Source organism: Silene latifolia, chromosome X (assembly GCF_048544455.1).
Source record: "Silene latifolia isolate original U9 population chromosome X, ASM4854445v1, whole genome shotgun sequence".
In the NCBI taxonomy this organism is placed as follows: Eukaryota; Viridiplantae; Streptophyta; class Magnoliopsida; order Caryophyllales; family Caryophyllaceae; genus Silene; species Silene latifolia.
The window spans coordinates 70363532-70375181 of NC_133537.1; the positions used below are offsets into that span (position 1 = coordinate 70363532).

Sequence of the window (11650 nt, forward strand, 5' to 3'; positions counted from 1 at the left end):
GGTAAAACATCATATGTAGCATCATGAAAACACCACAGTCATTTCTCGAATACCCTTGACCTTGCCAACTGACCTCAATGTTCACGATCTTAAACCCGCTGACCTTTGCCCCCTTAGACAGCCCTTTAGACACCAAATACTTCCCCATTATATTTGCCTGCACATGAATACGCGTCAGTGTGTTAACGTAGTATGACCCATATAAATTGGTTGACTTTTGGATATCGAACACTTACCGAAATACGTGCTATCCCTCCATAAGGGAGCGTTTCTAATGGGTCATCGTATGTGCGGTTGTCGAGGTAGTCAATCTGATCGGTGAGAAAGTTGATGCACACGCAGCTGTAATGATCACCGTCACCAGATAACACGGGCAAAAAGATCTGAATCGTGTGTCGCTAAGATTAGTAAAAGGAATCCTTAAAAATCATGATTTAGATTACATGTTTTGTTACATACCATGTCCATGTCAAGATGGAATGGTGCACGACACTTTTCAGCCCAGGTATCCCAGCCACCAAAAATGTCTTCGTCTTTGTTCAATACTTTCCCAAGCTTTTGAGCCTTCCAAATATACCTTGCGGGGTCCTTTAATTTAAAAAGTGTTAAATGCGAAATCAGATAATTAAAAGAGCTATTTTATAAAAATAAAGTGAAACTTTAACCAAAAAAAGTTTAATTGTAACACGCAACAGTGTACTGTTAACACAGAAGGGTAATGTTAAAAGTATAATTTAAACAATAAAAAGTGTAATTCTAACGGCCAAAAGTATCATTTTAACGGACAAATGTGTAATTTTAACATACAAAAGTAACATTTTAACTTTAAAAAGTATAATTCTAACGGACAAATGTGTAATTTTAACTTACAGTGTGACTTAGGCCAAAGAAACAACGGGATATGTCCGAAGGTTTCATGATGTGGTTGAGTAGCAAGCACCAACCATCAATAACACTTGTCATGATTTGCTGTCCAGGGTTCAAAGTTCCAATGTCTTGCCGGGTAATGAAATAAAACTTGCTAAATTGGACAAATCGTTCACTACAACAAAAAAATTTACTCAGTCAACAAATATATATATAATTAGGAATGTTAAGGGCCCCTTGTAAAAAAATAATACACTTACAACTCGGAAAACGCGTCTGACTGGTTGAAAGCATAGTCAATCAAGTATTTCCTGTCACTAAACATTGGCACTAGGAGCTCCTGACTGAATGCTAGGTTTCTCGTTGCAAAGCACAATTCAGGAGCAGGTGCCCCACAATCAATAGAACACCCAAGGTTCTCAATGACGTGATCCATGCACGGTAAGGGCTCGCTCGAGTGAAGTAAAAAAGGATGGTATCTCAGATCACTGTGAGGGACGTACGGTACCAGGATAGGAATCTCAGCGTTCTCTGCCTCTGGTACTACATCAGCTGTTACCTCTCCGTGGTCGATAGTCCCTTCCAAAGACTTCACGGCATCATCCTCCACTGCCGCATCTGTAATAAAAATAGTGTAATTTCATCATCAGAAAGTAAGTGTAACTGTGGCAGCTTAAAGTTTAATTGTAGTGGACAAAAGTATAATTCTAACAAAACAAAGTGTTATTTTAACACACAAAAGTGTAATTTTAACTAAAAAAAGTGTAATTCTAGCAGACAAAAGTGTAATTCTAACAAAATAAAGTGTAATTGTAACTAAAAAAAGTGTAATTTTAGCAGGCGAAAATGTAATTCTAACAAAATAAATTGTTATTGTAACTAAAAAAAGTGTAATTTTAGCAGACGCAAATGTAATTCTAACAAAATAAAGTGTTATTGTAACTAAAAAAGTGTAATTTTAGCAGACAAAAGTGTAATTCTAACAAAATAAAATGTTATTTTAACTAAAAATTGTCTAATTGCAGCAGACAAAAGTGTAATTCTAACAAATTAAAGTGTTATTTCAATAAAGTGTCACTTTAACTATAAAAAGTGTAATTTTAACTGTCAAAGTAGTAATTTTAGTGATAAAAAATATAACTTCATCCATGGCACTTCTAAACTCTAAAGGTCAATGGATTACCTCTGTGATCCTTCAGTGCAGCCCCATCCACCACCTTCTCTACCACTGTCTGAGGACTTGCATCCAAATTTGGCTCACCATTCTTCCACACTGGCTGTTTTTCAACATGCACAGATGTTGGGTCCTCCTGGAACAGCGCGTTTACGTCCGCACTAGAATAGACGGTACTTGTCCATTCTACGTCCATAAATTCCTTTGCCTGCAACGCATATACATATTATGGCTGCTCGTTACCCTTTAACGGCCGCTCATCAGTCGTTGCGCATCCGCCGTTTCCGGGCCCCTCTTCATAATGTTGAGTTTCTTCTGATGCCTGTTCGGCTACGCGCTCTACTTCACATATCTCAGCAGTCGAGAAAAGGAACTCAGTGGCAGGGGGGCAACTTCTTTGTTCTGAACTTCCACCAATGCATTTTCCGCCTTCTCAGACTCCCCAGCATCAGGCCCACTAGATTCCAAAGATTTAGTCTCCTCTTGTACAACATCGTCTAATGTTGCAGTAACCACTGTTGTACTTGCACATTGGAGACCAAGCTCAGCATTACCCTTCCCAATCTGGTCATCATCCTTATCCGTCTCGGCATTCACAGCTTCACTCACATGCACAACCGTTCCCGTAGCGTCAGGGCCCACTTTCGACAATTCTGGTACCTCTAAAATTCCTTGGGCTTCTCTGGCCGGCATTTCAGCTCGGCGCTCTACTTCATTAATCTCCGCAGTCGAAAAGAGGAACTGAGTGACAGTTGGATCAGCGTCGGTGGCCCCATCCTCCTCATTTTTCTTATCAGCTATTTGAGGTTCCCCATCATCAGGCACCTCCATTTCCATAGTCTGCTCTTGTTCCTTTGCAGCAGCAGCCTTCGCATAGAACTTCTTGTCAGCATTATCAACCTCTTCTTTTGAATAATACTCTTCAAGGATTTCCCGGTCAAATTTAGGTGGTTCGTCAACGACCGCCTCCTTCTCAACTACCTTCCTCCTTTTGTAAATAACGGAAATTTCCCGAGTATTACCAATGTCCACGTTGGTGTAGTTACTGTCATCCTCTCTGTTAGCAACGTCCTTGAATTCAGCCGTGTTGTAAAATTGCACCGCCTCCATTATCTGTTGTGTAGACACCTCCCGTGCTTTGACACTGGCAAGTTCATCCCAATCAATTGAGGCGGCTACCCCGCCTTCGAGTTCTGTACCAACATCTACAGTCATCTCTTTCTCATTATCGTATCCATCATCCTCCATATCATCACCAACCTCCGCATCCTCCACATCATCACCATCCTCGTCAACTGCCTCGTCCTCATCACCATTGTCCTCCTCTTCATCATCATCACCACCCTGTTGCTCGTATCCCCCATCATCTACCTCCTCATTCTGATACTGAACACCTGGACTTTGTTGCAGCACAGGCGCTGATGTCACGGAATCATTTATTCGTTCAGCTATCTCCTGCATTTCCACAGCATAATCCTTCATCCTTTGGCTTTGAAAGAATGATTGCGTGCATTGTGTGTGTACATTGGGTCACTAGAATAGTTGAGACCTCCTGTTAACCTTTTGAGCGTCATGGTTGCATCTGCATACCATGAATAGAACACAGTAGCATTCCTTTGCATCTTCAAGTAAAGCTCATGCACATCCTACACTCAAAAAAAGATAATTGGACAAGTGTTCAGTCAAAAGTGTTCAGTCAAAAGTATAATTTTAACTTTGACAAGTATAATTATAACGGCCGAAAGTATAATTTTAACGGACAAAAGTGTAATTGTAACATGCAAAAGTATCATTTTAACTTCAAAAAGTATAATTTTAACGGACAAAAGTGTAATTTTAACAAACAAAAGTGTAAATTTAACAGTCAAAATTGTAAATTTAACAGTCAAAATTGTAATTTTAACTTTAATAAGTGTACTTCTATCTGATAAAAGTGTAATTTTAACTGACAACCTTGTAATTTAAGCAATTACTGATTAATATCGCAATTACAATTGTAGTGTAATTGTAGTGAAAGAAAGAGTAACTTTAAAACATGTAAATTAGCCTTGAAAAATCAACAAATAACACTTACATCTACAGCCTGAGCTTTCAACTCCTCGTCATCATCAACACCAGATGGGAGTTCAATCTCGATGAACTTCTTCCTGTCTGAATTTGAAGTCACTTGTAATGCCGCATCACTAACCACATTGCCAATGGCCAACACTTTGCTATCTTTAGGCACCCCGCCAATGCTTAACAGTTCCTTTTGAAGGCACCGAGGATACTTGACCAAGGACCAAGTTTGCCGCCCCAAACGGTTCTTATCAAGCTCACCATGTAGTCTTTCGTAAAGCGTCGTCACGGCCCCAAGTGCTTAATGAGAGGGAGGCTGTGGGGAAAACTAGTACCACGGAAATCGAAACGTTGAAAGTACGTAATCATTAAGAAGGGGATACAACCGAGCAGGATCTGTTTATTTTCACCAAGAGTCGCGCAGCCTTCACCAAATTTTCCAGGACATAACTACACCAATCGTATTGCGTAATAGCGTTCACATCTTCAACGGCTCTCAAAAGCTTGAAGTCAATCCACCTGTATGAAGTTGGAGTTAGGAATGATGACATGGCGAGCGTAACAAACAACCCGCAGAATTGAGGACCTCCTTTTTGTATTTTTTTCTTAAGATATCTTGGAAGACAATTCCTAAATTAATGCCTTCGTTAACCCCTTTTATGTTGTACGCTTTCCGCCATTTATCTTTCAATTGCTTGTTCTCCGGCGCTTGAGAATCCTTTTGGCGGCTAGTAGGTACTAGATCAACTATTTTAGGACCAAGTGGTAACATAACAGTCATACACGTCATGCTTGGTGACCATGAACTCCTTATCTTTAGCTGCCCGAAAAATATACGATTCGTCGCTGAATGTTTTGAGAAAATCTTTAACATGACCCATCGGATATGTTTTGAGCTTAAGCTCCAAAATACCACCGAAACCGATGCTCCGTACCGCGTCTCGCTGGGCATCATTAAGCTTTTCAACGAGCTCAACAAGCTGCTTCGGCCGGCACTTGACATACACCTTTGCTATTTTGTTCTTGGCTCGTTTAGCCTCAACGTGATCTGACATCTGCTGAAGAAACCAGTATTAATTAACGTGACATATAGACCTTACATAACACAAAATACAAATAACAGTAATTTTAAGTTTTTCAACCTGCTCAACAAGCTGCTTCTTCAACTTGACAGACACCTTTGCTTTTTTGGTGTTGCCTGATTTAGCCTCATTTCCATCTGACATCTGTTAACATTACAAAAAATTAATTGTAGCAGACAAAAGTAAAATTCTAACAAAAAAAAGTGTAATTGTAGCACCATAAAGCATAATTTTAGCAGACACAAGTGTAATTCTAACAATATAAAGTGTAATTTTAACAGCCAAAAGTAAAATTTTAACAAAAAAAAGTGTAATTGTAACAGCTTAAAGTTTAATTTTAGCAGACAATAGTGTAATTCTAACAAAATAAAGTGTTATTTTAACAGACAACAGTGTAATTTTAACAAAAAAAAAGTGTAATTGTAGCAGCATTAAGTGTTATTTTAGCAGACAAAAGTGCAATTCTAACAATATAAAGTGTAATTTTAACAGAAAAAAGTACAATTTTAACAAACAAAAGTGTAATTTCAACAGACAAAAGTGTAATTGTAGCAGCATTAAGTGTAATTTTAGCAGACAAAAGAATAATTCTAACAAAATAAAATGTTATTTTAACAGACAAAAGTGAAATTTTAACAAACAAAAGTGTAATTTTAACAGACAAAAGTGTAATTCTAACAAAATAAAGTGTTATTTTAATGTACCAACAAAGATGTAATTTTAGCAAAAAAAGTGTAATTGTAGCAGCATAAAGTGTTATTTTAGCAACAAAAGTGTAATTCTAACAAAAGGGTAATCAGAAGTGGGATTTTTCAAAAAAAAAAAATCTGAAAAAACTGTAATTTTAACAGAGAAAGAGTAATTGTAAGCAACAAAAGTGAGATTTTTCAAAAAACTCTGGGTAATCTGAATAAATATGAACATAACAATAAAAAAGACCTAACATATCTGGATAATCTCAATTAACACGAAAGGTTAAAAATCTGAATGCATGTGCTTCAATGGAATAGTATAACATAACACACTGGGTAATCAAAATGTATGTCCTAAAATAGATAAGTAAATGTCCTAAATGTGCTAAAAATAACTGGGTAATCAAAATGAAGTAATTAAATACAGCGATCAAATAGAACAGTACAACAACAATGGCGATCAAATACAATGATCAAATACAGTGCAATTACATAACAATGCCCAATAAATTAAAAAAAATGTCTAAATAAATGAAGAGAAAAAATCATAAAACTCTAAAAACCAAAAAAAAAAAAATACCTTGATAACCTACACAAAGTAATCTGAATGGACGAAAATGGCAGTTTGCAAATGAGTGAAGAAAATGGAGAAGAAACCGATAATAAGGTAACAAAAAAGCGATAAAATTTGGAGATTTTGAGAGCAGTTTAGTTCTTAGGCGGTTGAAATTACTGGGGTTTAATTGGGGGAAATATTTTGGGGGAAATTTAATTTTCAATAATTGAGACAAATGATAAATGGGGGGAAGTCAGTAGGACGTGGTATGTGATGTTTGATTGACAACCTGCATGCATGCTAATAACCTATGAGTGGTAGGATGAGAGAGGTAATTGTTTTAGCCTTTAGAATAATATTATTAGTTGCTTTTTACTTTTAATCTAAGGCATTCAATAACATGATCTAAGGGTAGACAATGGAACTCATAGACTCACATGTAAGACATGGACTTAGTTGATCTTATTACTAAATATATATATATATATATATATATATATATATATATATAGAGGTAGGATCCGGTGAGAACGAACACTCGGTGAGAACGGTGAGAACGTTCACTAACCAATGGATTAAAATCAATCTAAGCGTGATCACAGTGTTCATTCTTCTTTATCCCAAACCACAACTCACATCCTCTTTCTCATCTCCATCCATCACCATCACCAGTCGCCGGCAATAACCATCACCAACACCTTACGCCGGCAACGACTCCCAACCATCCGATCACCCGATTAACTCCGACCTCGACTCCCTACGGTATCCCAATTAATCCAATCGCATTTTTACTTGCATCCTCTATCGTCGCTCACTCTTACTCCGGTCACCACCGCCGGCGAGGAATAGCGCCGACTAGTCTTTCTGGCGTCTCACAACTCCATCCTCGCGCATTCGACCATTTTTGCATGCTCCTTTGTCAAGCACTGTTCCAGTTTTGATGGTGTATCTGATTTCCTTATTGATGTATCTCAAAGGAATTTTAATGTACCTAGGAAGTAATTTTGTGTATATATGTTTAGATACATTAAAAAGGTGGTTAGATACATCAAAAATTAGAGTAGCTACACCGATTTCACAACTAATCCGAGCTTTTGTTGTTCATAACACTAGACATCTGAAATCGATAAAACAAATATGACGTTTGGGTTTGATCATTTGTGTTAGCACGGTTGTGGTTTTATCATTTGTGGCAGCCCCAAAGACTCGACAAAGTGGGTTAGCACGGTTGTGGTGGTGGCGGGGAAGGTGATAGGGTCGACAGTGGAATGGGGTTATCTAAGGTGGGTTTTGATATCATCGGCGTCGTTCATAGTGGTCCGTGACGTCGCCGTTGTTGATTATGGTTGTCCGTGACTTCGCCGTTGTTGATTGTGGTGGTTGTCGGCGACGGCTTGCTGTAGTCGTGGACCTCGTGGTGGTAGGCAGTGTATATGTGTATGAGACAGAGATGGATGATCGGGATTTATGACGTCTGAGTTTTATCATTTGTGTCATGTGTATTGTGTAATAAATGGATGTCTGATGTTTGGGTTCTTATGAGATGGTGGGCCGTTGAATTGTTTTGTAGTCCAATAGTTATAGGTCGTTCTCACCGTTCTCACCGAATGTTCGTTCTCACCGGATCCTAAATCTATATATATATATATATATATATATATATATATATATATATATATATATATATATATATATATATATATATATATATATATATAGGGCCGAGATCCGGTGAGAACCACTAACATAATGAGAACCATGAGAACCCTTACTAAATCTCTACCAAAACTTGTTTCGATAGTTTTGATGGATCATTTACCATTAGTTTATTTTATTTAAACACATTCTTTAGTATAACTAATAAAAATTTATCGATTTTATTAACAAAATATAAACTTAATGTACAAAAATACAATTAGGTGTATTAAAACGGCTATAGATACACGAAAATAAATTCTAGGTGCAGGAAAAAATTTATGCATGAAAATGATTACTAGGTGCATGAATATAACGGGTTCTTGATGCATAAAAACGAGTTCTATTGATGTGACCATAATTGGCGCATATTTAGCCCCCGAATTAGCCTTGTTCCCATGCTTTTTAGTGCTTATTTGGGTCATTTCTTATCTTCAGTTCTTTGTTTTGCATATTCTTTGAGATTTTGATCCCTTGGTAGGAAAGGAGTAAGAATCTTGCATTTTCATGGCAAAACGAGACTAAATTGATCGAATTCAATGACCAAGCATCAAGGAGAGACAAGATTAGAAGGCCTTTGTACATATCATAAGTAGAAGAGCAATGTTGAGAAAGGATCCTTGAGTCCCCAAGGAAATCCCCAAGGAATTTATGAAGAAAAGGGAAGAAATGAAGAAGATTTGTTGCTGACTGACAATCCGAGCGGATTGTCAACAATCCGTCCGTCCCGCAGCAGCACAATCCGAGCGGCTTTGCCACAATCCGCTCGGATTCCCCCTCCACAATCCGCCCGGATTCCCCCGAATCCGCTCAGATTCCAACGCCAGAATCCGCCCGTCCCGACCCTATTCCGCCCGGATTCTAGCACAGCACGGATTGTCTTCTCCAAGCTACAAAGAAAGAAGCCCTTCTCTCGAAAAATACCGGGTCCTCCTTGCTCAACTTAAAAAGTGTAATTACTAGTTTAGCCGTTAGTTAACCCTAATGCATCCTCCCTAATTTCCACTATAAATACCCCATTAGTCTAATTAGAGGAGCATGTTCTTCTTATCAATAATTAGTGTAGTTAATATCAATCAAATCTCTGTTTAATATTGTAATCAAGTATTAATCAAGTTTTAATCCAAGTTTTAGTTCTTTAATCTCTCTCTTGTTCATCCTTTATTTTGGGTAATTGAAGATTATTTGGGTTATTGTTGGGAGATTGACAACCTCTCAATCAAGCATTCAAGTACTTCTTTTATCTTTGCTTTATTATTGGAATCATTAGTACGTATAATCTCTTAATCCCTTTTTAATTATTGTTAATTACTTTCATTTATTCATCATGTTTCATATTGTTGGTATGATTGACAACCTTGCTAGCATGATCAACATGATAATGAGTGAGTAGTCTCTTAGCTAGGGTTAATGGGTGATTAGGGGAAACCAACATGGGGAATGATTCATGCTTAAATTAATATGCTTTCATGTTTTATTTGCTTGCTTGTTTTGATCTCAACTCATGCAAATGTTATATTTGATGAAATGCTAAGCCTATGAATCCTTGCATTTACTATCATCTTCTATCTTTTCAATGAGACTTGTAAGACATAACCCAACTCGAGTCTCATTAGACCATGCATGTTGTTGAATAGGGAAGATTAAGTCGACTTGTAGGTGTTGTACAATCTAATCGATTCGGCTCCGGGACCCAAACTTTCCTAGGATTGTAAGATATAACCCAACTCAATCCATCACAACAATAATTGCTTGCTTATAATTTGAGAACATGTTTGTATGATCATATCCCATGATTCCCCTATGATCCCATGACACCCTAGTGCCTTTAATCAATTGTTTACACCCCTTTAATTCATCTTGCTTGTTTATTTTTTATTGCTATTTTAGTTTAGTGACCTTCTACATCAACCCAATTTGTGACACCCCTTAGACACCACTAGTTACAATAGAAATCTCATTTCAACTCCCGTCCCTTGGGATCCGACCTTTACTTGCCTCTTTACTAATTGTAGAGTTGTTTGTGGAGCTATAAATTGTGTTTTGATTCGACCGTGACCAACGACCACATCTTAATTTGTGAACACTTAGCGGGATCGCATCAAAAATGGCGCTGTTGCCGGGGACGGTGTTTGTTTGATTTAGATTTCTTTTTATTGTCGTTAGTTGTGTCTTTCTTCGCCTTGAGGAATTAAAACTCCTCAAGGTTTGTTCTAATTGTTTTCGAGTTGTTTGATATTTTGCATGTCTAGAAGGTTACAAGGTGATTTGTTACCTTTTGACCGTGAAATCGAAAGAACCTTGACGAACAATAGGAGACTTGTTAGGAGGAATTTAAGAGGTATTAGTGAAGTTGTTCAACCCACTAGTGAGTTTGTCAATCCTTTCGCAATAGAAGGAGAAGAAAACCCATTACACAATACCCTACAAAATCCACCTACAATGCCAAAATTCTCGTCACACTCCGTACCCACCGAGGAGAATCTACCAAATGGTACTCCTACGCCGCAACATCTAACCGGAAATTTTATTGCCAAGTCCGCCTTCATCCAATTAGTTGAGAGGAGCCAATTTGGGGGGATGCCTACTAAGGACCCTCATTCTCATATGGAAACCTTTTGCGACTATTGCGATGCAATCTCTCAAACGGGCGTGACTCAAGACCAAATTAGATGGGTCTTATTTCCTTTTTCCTTAATCGGCACCGCGAAGCAATGGTTGAAGGGCCTTGATAAGGCCACCCTTGGAATAGATTCTTGGAAGAAGTTGGCTCTAGCTTTCTACAAAAAATTCTACCCACCGGAAAAGACTAACATGCTAAGAGCTCAAATTACGGGTTTTAAGCAAAGGGATGAAGAGTCTTTGTATGAAGCTTGGGAGCGGTTCAAGGGAATTTGTCGCTCATGTCCTCACCATGGACTTCGCGAATGGTTTTTGGTGCAACAATTTTGGAATGGTTTATATGAAGATTCTAGGAACATTCTCAATATGGGATCAAATGGAATGTTCACCGAAGTTGATGACAATCAAACATGGAACAAGATTGAGGAAATGACGGTCCATAACTCACAATATAGTAGACCTCGCAAGGCTACTAGAGGAGGAATGCATGAAGTGGACTCCGTTACTCAATTGGGTGCTCAACTTAGTGCTCACATTGACACAATCAACTTGAAGTTTGAACAAGCTATGGCTAGACTTGAGGAAAACTCAAAATCATCGAAGCATCATGTTAATGCCATGACGGCATCCTCATCAATCCCAAGTGGGATATGTGAGAATTGTGGAACTTTGGGACATGACCAAGGTGAATGTAGGGGAACAAATGAACAAGTGAATGCTTTCCAAGCATACAAGAGTGGTACCCCTTATTCCAACTTTTACAATGAAAACACCAAATTCCATCCAAATCTCTCATACAAAAGCCAAAATGTTCAAAACCCTCAAACAACATACACTCCACCACCCATGAGAAACCAAAATCAAAGACCCTTTTACAATCAAAACCAAGGTTACCAAAATCAAA

At 38.0% G+C, this 11650-nt stretch overlaps 1 non-coding gene across 1 annotated transcript; it reads right to left on the minus strand.

Annotated features, from left to right (window-relative positions):
* Positions 1 to 10938: 10938 nt before the first annotated feature.
* LOC141624084 (small nucleolar RNA R71) lies at positions 10939 to 11045 on the minus strand. Its single transcript, XR_012533895.1, has one exon. It is a non-coding gene; the product is annotated as a small nucleolar RNA R71 (small nucleolar RNA).
* Between the last annotated feature and the right edge of the window lie 605 nt (positions 11046 to 11650).